Genomic DNA, 13545 nt, shown 5'->3' on the forward strand with positions numbered 1-13545 from the left:
TTTTACTCCATTCTCTTCAGCATGAAATAAGTTCTCTAGAGGTGCTATGTATTGGTACCCATAACGTATTTGAAAACGGAAAATTGGAAAAAATAAATCCAAAAATATCTCCCATCAAATTTGGCCCTCTCTCGAGCGGCCCCGATAAACGCACATAATCGATATGTGTCTTGAAAAATAATACAAGGGTTAAACAATGACTTACCATGTTTCGTTTCGATAGACGGAATAGATATGAAGGGAAAGTTTATATACATTATGTACATCATACATTAAGAAATACAATATGTACATACATAATCGAAACGATGAATTGACCTATTAAGAGAACACAATATAAAAAATATAAACGCAATACTATCTATTGAGATATCAAGAATTGTACAACGTTTCTTTGGGAAAGATGTGCATTGAGGGCCATGCATGCGCTGTTTTTGTCATAGGTGTTTATACTCACCAGCTGGAGCTCGTGAGCCCAATTGTGCTCAGTTGGGCTCGGGGTCAATAATTGAGCTCGAGCCAGAGGCTGAATTATATAAGTGAGCGCGAGTTCGAGTGAGAGTGTGGCCAGTCAAGAGAAGTATGTGCGAGCGCGAGTCCAGTTTGTGGAAGTGATTGTGAGCCCGAGTGAACGCGAGTCCAGTTAGGAAAAGTAATCACTGCCAAGAGCTCAGTCTAGAAAAGTGAAAGCGAGTTCGAGTGACTCGAGCCCACTTAGAATTTGTGAGCTCAAGCCTATTCGAGGGAATTGAGTGTCAGCCCGTGTGATCTCATGCCGAGTTTGGCGAAATGATCGCGAGTCTAATTGAGAAATGTGATCGGAACCTCGAGCCCGATTGAGGGAAGTGAGCGCGAGCTCAAGTGAGTGCGATTTCAGTTGAGAGAATTGAGCGCAAATTCGAGTGAATGAGAGCCAAGTTAGGATTGCGCAAGCCCAAGTGAGCGTCAGTTCTAGTGAGCGCGAGATCACTTATGATTATTGAGCGCAAGCCCAAGTGATCTCGAGCGCAATCGAGAGAATTGAGTGCGAGCCCGTTTGAGAGCGAATCCAGTTTAGCCAACTGGTCGTGAGCCTAGTTCAGTGAAGTGATCGCGAGCTCGAGCCCGATTGAGGGAAGTGTTTGCAACCTCGAGCGCGTGCGAGGCAAATTGAGGTAAGTGATCGCGAGGTCATTGAAAGAAGTGTGCTCGAGCGCAAGCGAGCCTAGTGCAGAATCTATGATTTTTGTCCACGTCGTATTTGCATGTGCTATTTTTGTACTTGCGCGGTTTTTGTACACAAGCTGTTCTTGTCCTTGCGCAATTTTTGTCTATGAGCTGTTTTTGTTCTTATACATATTTAATTGGAAAGAGTGCTGTCAGTTTGCAACCTGAAAGACAGTTGACATTTGGGTTGTCAAACTTAAGCTGACAACTGCTAAACTTCGTTGACTTCTGCTGTAATTGTTCCTGACTCACCTTTCGTAAGGATGTCTATAAAAATTGTAAACAGTGTGGAAGTTGACTTGTAAGAGTAAGACAGAGTAAGACTTGTATAGATCATATTTTATAAACCACCGAAGTCCACTGAATGTCATATCAGCTGTGCTGCAAATAAGTATAATTTACCACTTTCTCACTAGTATAAATGTTCTCATAACAATGCAAAAGAGGGAACGTATATGACACAACAATTGAGGGGCTTAGTGGAAAAGGGGCGTACCCCTCATTTTAATGTTTTCGAGAAACAGAAGGTTTTGCGTTGGAACTGACAAAAGTTTTGCTATGAAAGAAAGTCACATAATTACAACCACGTATATTAGAAGAAGGTCTGATATGTTTCAGAAAAAATCATCAGGCATCTTTAAGAAAAAATAAACATAAGATATGCACATGATCATGGTTGCCAAACCAATACGAGCTTTCTATATTAACCGATCAAAATGAAAGTTCCAATACGCGAATATGTATGTAATGTACATAATAACACAACAGACTAGACCATGTTCGTCGCTGCAAATAACGTTTACGTACTCTACTCAGTGACAAAGAAATCGACACATGTTCGTGTAGCTACGCAAATAACATGTTTTATAGAACAAAAATATTTCCTTTGTACTGCAGCACACCGTATGCTACAACCTTTGTATGGTACAACCGTACACACTATAAACACAACACTGCAGGCGAGTATCATAAACATAATACTGCACAATAAACCATTACCCACGATACAGTACTCACGTCCCTGAAGAGACACTTCCCACTAACACTCGAGATCGCTACTGTCAATATCCTCTACCTGTACGTAGTTCCTGTAGTAGATGTACCCCACTATAGAAGGTCGAGTCATCAAAAAATTATCTTGTTTTCCTAGAAATCGATATCATTTCCTGGAATTGGGAGATAAGTTTCGACAAGCCTTTTCTTGTTATGTTCATAGCCTTTTACGGCTAACACAGGATCCGTGGGAAAATGTTTGTTGCTATACTCATAGTCTTGGATGCCTACCAGATGTAGAAACAAGATAAAACATGCCTTTTTCGTGTTCTTGTCGTGTATTGGCTAGTGATTTGAACCCCCCAAACCCCTCCACTCCCTCTTGCGAAGAACGTAAGCGGCCGTCGTTGTTGCTATGCTCATACTCTTGAACGGCTATCGGATCTCGATGAGAGTCCTTTCAGTTATCACGATCGAAGCTTCCCAATTGATTGATTGATTTTCGTCTTTTCGTTATGTTTGTTGTGGGAACCGGGTGTTGCTATGCTCATAGTTTTGGATGCTCATAATCTTGGACGGCTATCGGATCTTGATGAGAGTCCTATCAGTTATCGCAATCGAAGCTTCCCAATTGATTAAATATCACGTTCAAAGCTTCCCAATTGATTAATTGATTTTCGTCTTTTCGTTATGTATTGAATAGCTATTTTGCATAGCATAGGGTAGACCTTTACCCCCAATCCTTTGATGTTCAGTGATCGAAGCACTCCAATTTGATTGCTCTTCGTCTTTCCCCGACTCGCTTCTCCTGGGAAATCGAATGTTCTTTCTTCATTTAGTTATAAAGGCAGTTGAAAGAACAAGTGTATTTATTCATAGTTCTGTTCAGGTTCTAACATTAAAAAAAAACAGACACATACATACATATATGTGAGTGTCTGTTTTGCTAGTCTCTTTCTTTCTCTGTTTGCTAGCACATTGAACTCCATCTTAAAATGGTTTAGTTTCAAGAGCAACAGATAAGATAACATTGTCAAATGTTTTGATGATTCGTATTGCAACTAGTTAACAGACTGACCTACAGCCCTGCTAAACGAATGATAAAAGGTACAGTACATTTAATTGTATGTTAAATAATATTATGTCTTAAAATGTTATATGTGTTTGTAGTATGTGCTTGGGGGAGCTCCCCTGGAACATCGAACTACTTCACCTTTAAGTAATGATAATATAATAAAAATGTGGAACGAGAGAAAAAAAGAAATGAAATCTATGAGTTTTAGTCCTATAGTTATGACTACTAGACTACTGGAGAAGGAAAGTGATGATGAGAAATGATGAAGTGAAGAAAGTGGGAGGAAACGGGAGAGCTCCCAAGGACATCCATTCATACGGTGTTTGTCCACCATAAAGTTCATGTGGTGGGAACAGGATATTGAACCTGGGACCCGTCCCCCATGCACCAGAAGTGAAAGCTTTATCAGTAAGCCACCAAGGACCCTGATGAAAAAAAAGTATAAAAATATGGTAAGAAACACGTCCACCGAGCTAAGATGCCCTCCAGACAGTGTATTTGCTTTGTGTTTCCGTGTTTGATAGAGATGAAATTCTAACGTTAAAACCCATACAGTGAAAGTCATAAGTATTCGTACACCGGCTGCAAGCTATGAATAAATGCTTGTAGCTTTGACATTGTTGGAAATACATCATTGGAACTAATGGTACTGCATTCTCCATTAAGTTCTTTATTATTTACAAAACTAACTTTCCGTAAGTGCCGAAACATAGACAAATAATAACAAAAGAAACGAAAATGAACTTGATTTTGATCTGTCAAATGTATTCGTACACTGAAATTAAAGACAAAAAGGTCCAGCTGTTCGAGCTGTAGTTGACATAAAACGCCCTCTGGAGGTTTGCAAAGCTAAATACAACTACAGGGAAGCGAAATACCATTCAAGTTCAAAGGTTACTCAAGACGCAAGACGTAATGGGTCGAAAAGGGACGGAGAGAACAGATGCGGAGAGTAAAATAGTTATAGGGCTTCATAACGATACACCATTGACTGCAAATTCATACGGGATATATAAGATGTTATCAGACGACCACATTCGACCGTGCAGTCAATCATAGATAGCTTCTGCGAAACAAACACAGTCAAAAACACGCCGCGAAATGTACAACCACGGAAGATCTTTGGACGATGTGAGCGCATACTGCTGAATGCAATTAAGAAGAACCCAAAAATCAGTGCTCTACAGATGCTGGCAGAAGCAGTCAAGTCAGGTATGTTAGATTCGGAAAATACTGTGCATCGTGCGTGAAACAAACAAGGTTGTAATGGGCGCGTTGCTTGAAAGAAATTTTTGCTTCCGAGATGAATAGGAAGAAGCGGGTCCGGTTCGCGAAAGCTTACGGGAACAAAGATATAGCTTTCTGGGAAAAAGTGATACTCTTAGATGATAGTAAATTTAATGTGTTTGTTTCCGACGGTAGAAAAATAATACGGGAGGAAAATTCAGAGATGAACTCGAAATATCTGCAGCAAACCGTCAAACATTGAGGTGGAGAAATGCTAGTTTGGAAGCGCATGCGTGCTTCGGGAATGCGAAAGTTGACAATTATCGACGGTATTATATACCAGCATATGCATACAGATATCTTGAAGAAAACTCTACGTCCTAGTGCTGAACCAATGGGCCTGCACGACCACTTTACAATTCAACAGGATAATGATTCCAAATATACGGCACACAATACAAGGCTCTGGTTAGTATACAATGTCTTAAAGCAACTAGCCACTCCTCATCAATAGCCTGACCTCAATCCGATTGATTGTTATGGCACTGACTCGAAAAGAAATTCCGAAATCGCAGCATTACGAGTAAACGTTCTTTGCAAACTGCACTTGAAGAGAAGTGAGTTTCTATAACAGTCGAAGATTCTCGACATTTGGCCCACTTGATGCCGAAGCTCCTTCTAGCTGTAATTAGGGCCAAAGGATACCCATCCTAGTATTGAAATATGCACAATCATTTTCTTTCTGGACGTTTCGTACGTGTACAAATACTTTTGACACATCAAAACCATGTCTACTTTTGTTTCTTTTGCTATTATTTATCTATATTTCCACATTCACGGAACGTTTCTTTTGTAAATACTAATGAACTTAATTCAGAATGCAGTGTCATTTGTTTCAATGCTCTATCTTAAAGGAAATCAGAGCTACAGGCATTTATTCATAGTTTGCAGTCGGTGTACGAATACTTATGACTTTCACTGTACATATAAGCGAGTTTGTGTGATGTATGATGCTTCTTTCTGTTCGCTGCACGTTGATTTCTGAGAAAACGATAGGATGGAATTCTCGAATGTTTTCTAGCTCGCATTGCAATTAGATATCAGCTGACGTAAGAAAATGTCTGGTGTTTTAATTTTGATAATATCATGTCATCCTGTCTGTTTGTTTATCTGTATGTAATATGTGCTCGGGGCCAGCAAACATTAAATGGCGAGAACAATAAAATCTTTGAGTTTTACGTCCCACGATTATGCCAGCTAGGCTAGGCGTGAACAATGAAATGAAATCTTTGAGTTTTACGTCCCACATTTATGCAAGATAGGCTAGTGGGAAATCTTTGAATTTTACGTTTCATGGTTTGAAATCTTTGAGTTTTACGTCCCACATCTATGTCTGCTAAGTTAATGAAAACGGTGCAGATGAGAAATGAATGAAATATTGGAATGAAGAAAGTGGAAGGAAACGGGAGAACTCTGAGGAAATTCACGTACACGGCGGAAACATCTTGCGAAATTGATTTGGAAACATCTTGCGTAAAGAAAAAGTATTCTTCACACAGCCATAGAAGGAAAGATGGAAATGAAGCGAGGAATAGGAAGAAGAAGAACACAGCTGATTGTTGATTTGAAAGATAGGAGAAAATATTGGGAGTTAAAAGAGGAAGTTGAAGATCGACAAAAGTGGAAGAAACATTTCCAGTCCCAATTCTAAAAAAAATCCTCATTAATACCAGGACCTACCGAAAGGCAGAATAGTTAACAATAATAATAATAATAATAATAATAATAATAATAATAATAATAATAATAATAATAATAATAATAATAATAATAATAGAGACATGATGCTCACATAAATAATTTTTATAACATTGGTCAGATAATGTTTTTAACGTGAATCTCGCTACGGACTTGTTCTTTTTATAAGTGAGAAAATTTCTTCACAGTGATACGAACTACCGAACATGGAAATAATGTAGATTCATTTTTTTAGTTTTTAGTTACTCCTATTTTTTAGTTGGTAAAATTCTGGTAAACCCTCTTCATGGAATTTTTGTTTCGAGTTATATCGGGCTGAATTTATGTTAATTCCATGTAGAAACGAGTTGCTCATTCCTTAATGTCAGTTCAGAAAGAAGCAGAATACAGGGAGAGCTAATCTTTGATATCGCGGAATCTTTCTTTGAATTCATTTTTCAAATGCTGAAGTTTCTTGATATGGATCCTGTACAAAGCAAGTGCCTTGTACTTTTTTTTCCATACTTAACGCAAATTGGTAAATGTATCAAGCCTTGGTTTTGACTAGGGTAACTAATATTGCCAACGAAACGAGAGAAAGTTCTCGATACAAAAAGAGGCAAGTCTCTATTCGATAAGTACATTTTCAAATTCGAGATGATAGAAAAACATTGGTACGTTCAAAAAAGTTTGTTTATTATCCAAGAACCAATATGTTTTGAATCAAAAAGTTTCTTGTACGTCTTATATCTGGACAACTACATAAAGTATAGCCAGATCCAGATTGAAAAAAAAACATAATTACTGCAGACGTTACGTAAATAAAAACGTTAGAACACAAGATGCAGCTCTGGGAGAAACTATTACAAAACGAAGATTTGATACATTTACCAATTTGTGTTAAGTATGGAACAAATACAAGGCACTACTTATAAAAAAATATTCCAATCAATTTCTTTTCTTCTTTCTATCTGCCTCCAGGGAACAGGAGTTTGAACCTGGGACCCTCACGTACACGGTGTTTGTACACCGCAAAGTTCACTTGGTGGGAACAGGATTTTGAACGCTCTGGCACTGACTGTTATTATTATATGTAGGAATTTATAGCACATTGAATTCCGTCTTAAAAAGTGTTTAGTTTCAAGAGCAACATTATATTCAGAAAAAACGATATCGAAATTAGAAATTTGTACACGGAAGTCCGGTATCAGCGATGATTTTTGATTTATTTTACCCCTGTTAGCAGTGACTTTGGGGAATTGCTAGAGTTAGGAGGATATAGATATTTTTTTATCCGTAGTGTCATCACTTATCAAAACTTGTTGACCATTACGTGATGCAACTTTTTTTTCGCATTAAAGGTTCATCTGAAAATTTCAGATTTGGGCAATTTTTCGAAGTGTGAGTGGTCAGTTACAGTTACAGATTTGATTAACCGGATATAAGTCTAGGTACATCTTTGATTGTGTAATTCAAATTGTGGACCTGATGTCAACATGTGCATCATGTATTATATCACAGATTGCTAGATCTATCCGCTTTCTCAGATTTGTTCAAAAACGTAACACAAGACTATTGTAATTCGTCATCTGAATTACCTTTTCTTGTTTGTCTTAAAAAGCAATTCATCTTCGTGGATAATCATTTAGCGCACATACAGCCAGGAAAAATATTCTTCAGTTGAGAAACTTTCTTTTCCTATTACAATACCGACTTGACAAGTTATCAAATTATAACTATTCCAAAGATAACGTGAAAAACAGATTGATTCATTTGTTCCCGAATTAATGCGAAAAGTGAAATTTGTCAACTGTAGAATACTTTCTTTTTCATGTGTACAGGAAGATTATATGACTATACGTAATAATGATGCTACTGTATCTCCAACAAATATAGATCAAAACATATTGGCCATTACGTGATGCAACCTTTTTTCACTAGTGTAATTCAAATTGCGGACCTGATGTCGTCATGTGCAGAGTTTTATAAAAGTGCATCATGTATTATATCGCAGAATATTACATTGATACTCCTTCTGTATATAGGATAGGTCAGTGTTTCTTTCTTCAGATATATGCTATCTTTTGTTGTTCAGCATTACGTCAGAACATCAAGTTAACACTTCTCACTTTTGTTGATGAATGTCTTGGTTTAATATTTATCTTCACACGTATGTAGTACATTCATTTAAAAAAAAAGTAAACTTGCGATGTTTAAAGATGTTGATGATGAACTTGTACAATAGATTTCAATCTTTTAATGAAGTCATTCGATTCATTTTTAATGTTAGACTTTCGTTTTGAAAGTAATTAATTTTCTAAGAAACGATTACATGTTACTCTTGTGCACATCACATCTTTGCAAATACTATCTAATGTAACCCACTAACATTTTGAATCAGGTCCAGTTGGGACAAAATTTTCTAAAAGGGAGCATGGACATGCCAATTTTGGTTGCTAATCATGGGCCCATGTTCGCCAAATATTAGTAATTTTAAGCATTACGTCATTAGCTATACTGCCTACTGTCTCCTTGGTAGTATCACAATGGAAAGTTCGCTGACGGTATTCGTAACTTTTTGTAAAAGAGTGATGAGTAATCACAATTTAGTTTTTTTAACGGTCATGATGGATCAATGATTAAGTCCCAATGGTAGATTGGCAACAACCAGTCCCAACATGTAGGGAGAGGGGGAGTAGAATTTAGGAGAGACCCAATTCAATCATATTTTAGTTCATTTGCAAGCCTACCGTGAAACTTTTAGGGGCGCTCGTCATCCCTATGGATAAGGGCATGGGTAGAGTGATTACTTCTGGTGCTTGTGGTTCCTGCCTCAATCCGAGTTCATGTTAATAGGTAATTGTGGTAAACAAAAAAAAACTGTGAGTATTAGTTCTCCTGTTTACTTCTACTTTGTTCATTCCTGTATTTTTTATTTTTATGTTTGTTATTTTGCTAAAGCAATTATGTCAGGTTAGAAGAACATGTATCTTTTCTTTCTAGTACGTGTATTGTTCTTCTACTCACAAATTCAATGGATTTCAGGATGCATGGTGACTCAGTGATATAACGTTTAATCACATTGTCATTCTATCAACTATTATTTTTTCGTCATTCATTTGTCTTAATCATATGTCCTTTTACCGAGAAAGGGCATATTTGTGGGACGTATCTTTATTTCTCCGGGGGGTCTTTACATGATGTACAAACCTATTACATTTTAGGTTTGAGGAGTGTGGTGGCTCAGTGGTAAAGGATTTACAACCAGTACTTCGTTTTTCAAATGCTGAAGCTTCTTGGTATGCATCCTGTACAAAGCAAGTGCTGGAACTTAATGGCGATCTGTGCCTCAGAATTATTAATCATCACACCTTCAGTTAATTACTCTAAAAAAAGAAGATAACGAGTTCCGAATTTGCTAGATTCATGTTTCTCTAAGGCTGATGATGGTAATGTTAGGTGTTCAGTATAATAATAATAAGGTCATAAACACATCTCTCTTTGTTTCATACAATTCTCATAGTTCGTGAAGATAAAATTATTACTTTTAGATTCATTTACCAACGAATCGAGAAACTTTTCGGTACGAAAAGAGATAAGTCGCAAATCGACAAGTACATTTTTTCAAATTCGAAATGAAACAGAAACATCCGAGACGCGTAGTAATGTCACTAATGTACCTGCAAACATGTTATGCTAAAAGAAAATGGCAACGTTGATTTTCACTGAAGAGTGGAAATACGAAGAAATTCTGTTAGGTGGAACGTTAAACTAAAAATATTTCATCTCTTTCTCTCTCTCACTCTCTTTCTCTCTCTCTCTCTCTCTTTTACGAAGGGCATGATGTCTCAATGATTGCGAAAACTATTACTTAACACAATATGATGTTCTTATTCGGTAGCAAATACGAAAACTCAATTTAGAGGTACGTTCAAATCAGTTTAACGTACCACGACTATGCCCATTATGCTGAGGGAGACGGGTGATTAAGACAAATGAATGAATGAATACTTGGTAGAATGAAAATGTATGAGTAGATCATGAAATCTCACGGACACGATGTTCGCAGATCGAACTAGGGACTGCATGCACTTTCTCACAGTGCAAGACAATTAGTAATACAAAAATTATAAGCTTACTTGATCGGAGATCGAACTAGGGACCGCATTCACTGGGTTGCGGAACAATCCTCTACTACACTAAGTTTTCATCTGAAAGAATAAGTCGTTGCTTTATCACTGAGCCACACACAAACTTTCACACATTTCTTACGTTCGAAACGTAAGAAAATATTTCAGTTTAACGTACTACGATTATGCTCATTATGCTGAGGATGACGGGTGATTAAGACAAATGAATGAGTGAATACTTAGTAGAATGAGTATACCATGAAAACTCAAGAACACGATGTCGAACTAGGACTGCATGCACTTGATGTAAGCATCCTGTCACAGTGCACGACAATTAGTAATAAAAACTTCTTTTAGTCTTTTCCGCTGGACTGCGTAACATCGTCGTCCTCTGTGAACGAATAGAGATTACTATAATCACACTCATAACTTCTAGATCATCATTTTGTACTTACATTTTCAAAACGAAAGAAGACGATAAAAGATTTTTGAGAATAATTTGAGAATCAACACTCAAAACAGTAAGATCAAGAACTGGTTTCTTTGAAAAACAATTCACCGTTCCAAAATAAATTCTATCATCTCTTTATCAAATTGAAATGATAGAAAATATTTCTGGTTTTAATACTGATTATCATAAATCCGATCCGATCTTTATTTTCCGTGGGGGTCTTTACATGATGTACAAACCTATTACATTTTAGGTTTGACGAGTATGATGGCTCAGTGATAAAGGATTTACATCCAGTATTTAGGGTCCCTGATTCGATCACGGTTCACACCGTATGGACTTTCTGATAAATTCAAAAATCTACAAACACAATGTTGTTATTCGTAAACGTACGTTGTACTGTGAACGAACTAAAGACTGTCGGAATAAAGATACGTGTACATCGTTTCCTTAGTAAAAAAGACGTCCGTACGGTTTCTTTTCAGATCAACCATTCTAAATGAAGTTTCTTAATTCCTAAAAGAGAAGTATCGGAATAACAACAACATTAGTATACTAATTTAAAAATCCTACCGTATTGTTCGATCACAAAATACAAATTTTATGTGAAAATAATAAAATATTTCAATTTCACTATATTATTATTATTATTATTAAATGCACTAGAATTAGTACTACACTGTTCAGTATAAATGAAAAATATTTTATGAACAGAAGTTCACTTCATTGACACCCATCAACTTTAAAGTTCGTTTTCCGTCAAACTTGACTGTGTTTGTACACTATCAAATAAATCAGTCATAATTGAATCTATGAGTTTTATGTTTATAGACTGAAAACAAGCGGAATCAAATGTACAAGTTTTGTTTTCCATTCTGTTAAAATTTCACTTAAATCCAAATACAAGGCCTTTACCAACACGATTCACTTATACAAATGTTCCACTTTTCAGTACAATACACATTAATTTAGCTTTCATTAAATTAAGACCATATGCACCATTTAATATGACAAGGAGGAGAAACAACCATGTTTCGTCTTGTTTATATATGTCCTATACACTTACGATTATGATATCAGTTCAGTAAATTCAAGATCGTGCATGTTACGTCCAAATAAATTAATCTTCATTCCTTTATATGTTAAACATATATTTCCATTTTTCCAAATACGATCCTAATGCATCTGGAGGTTATACATAATAGCACATACGTAAATTATTTGTATAAATACATATTGTTTTGAAAACTTTAGAATATGTACATGTACTTTTTACAGTTATATACAAAGAAAAAGTATGTAATGGAACTTTGTTCAAGTTTCACTTCAAATTGTACCATATTGAAAATTAATTTCCTTATTGCAACTTTTAGTGGCATTTTTATGTATATAATCATTCGGTGCACTACGAAATACTTGCATATCAGAGCACTTTTCCTGTATTTGTTTAATAAAAGCATATCCCTTCTTAAGGTAAAGAAATGGACAATTAGGAAACCATTTCGCATGTTCTATCCATGGAACATCGTTATCAGTCCAATCTTTTAATCCACCAGCACAATAGAAGCATATAGTTTGGTCTCTTTTCTTCGTTTAAAAAAATCCAGCATCACTTAATTGATCCGGGCATTGTTTAGATGAAACAGGCCAGTGTTCGAATGTTTTTAAACGTAATTCCTTTGTAAAATACTGATTATATTGAGGTGCAAAACATTTATATGCACCACTATATGGTAATTCTTGCATTTGTTGGAATGGTATCCTTTCAGATACAGAATTTGGTCGCAGTTCCATTCTTAATTTTCCACTATTCGTATTTTTCTAATCGTCTGCTTAAATGAAATCTGGCTTACGTTTCTATGTTCAATAATGTTCGAAATCTATGGAAGTCAATATTATAAAGTAACTTATGATTTACACAGCCATGTTATTTCAGCAGATGATCAACAGAGACTAATTACACTATGCATACAAATATCTGTGCACACATGCATGATGCAAGAAGGGATGACGGAGAGGAAATCATGTTTTATCTTGTTTATACATGTGCCATACACTTACGAAAGACCACGATCGTTTGGGATCCGGGTTCGATTCTCGATGAGAAAGCATTCTTTTTTTCATACAAGGATTAATTCAACTCTAAATCGTAAAGTACAGATATTGTGTTTGATTCCTTGTGAGAGACCTTTCAAAATGAAAGCATATTTAGGGTCCGAGTTCGATTCTCGATGACAAAATATTCAACACTTTAAAACATTAAGTTAATTCGTTCCTCTGGGGAAATCGGTTGCGATGATGTGCAAGTCAGTCGAAAATGTTTATACATGTCCCATACACTTACGAAGAACCGCGACCGTTGGAGGTTCGGGTTCGATTCTTGGTGAGAAAGCATTAAATATTTTCAGGCATTAAGTTAATTCGACCCTTTCTGTCGTGAAAACGAAGTGCTATGTACGTGAAATTCTTTTTTTTTTCATGCGAGGATTAATTCAACTCTAAACCGCGAAGTACTGGTCTTGCGTTCGATTCCGGTGAGAGAACTTTCAAAATAAAAGCGTATTTAGGGCTCAGGTTCGACTCTCGGTGAGAAAGCATTGAGTATTTTTAGACATTAAGTTAATTCTTTCCTTTCTATCGTGAAACGAAGTGAAATTCTTTTTTTTTCATACAAGGACTAGTTCAACTCTAAAATCATGAAGTACCAAATTCGATCCCAGCTCCCT

The sequence above is a fragment of the Thermobia domestica genome, chromosome 4, assembly GCF_964235325.1.
Source record: "Thermobia domestica chromosome 4, izTheDome1.hap1.1, whole genome shotgun sequence".
NCBI classification, from domain to species: domain Eukaryota; kingdom Metazoa; phylum Arthropoda; class Insecta; order Zygentoma; family Lepismatidae; genus Thermobia; species Thermobia domestica.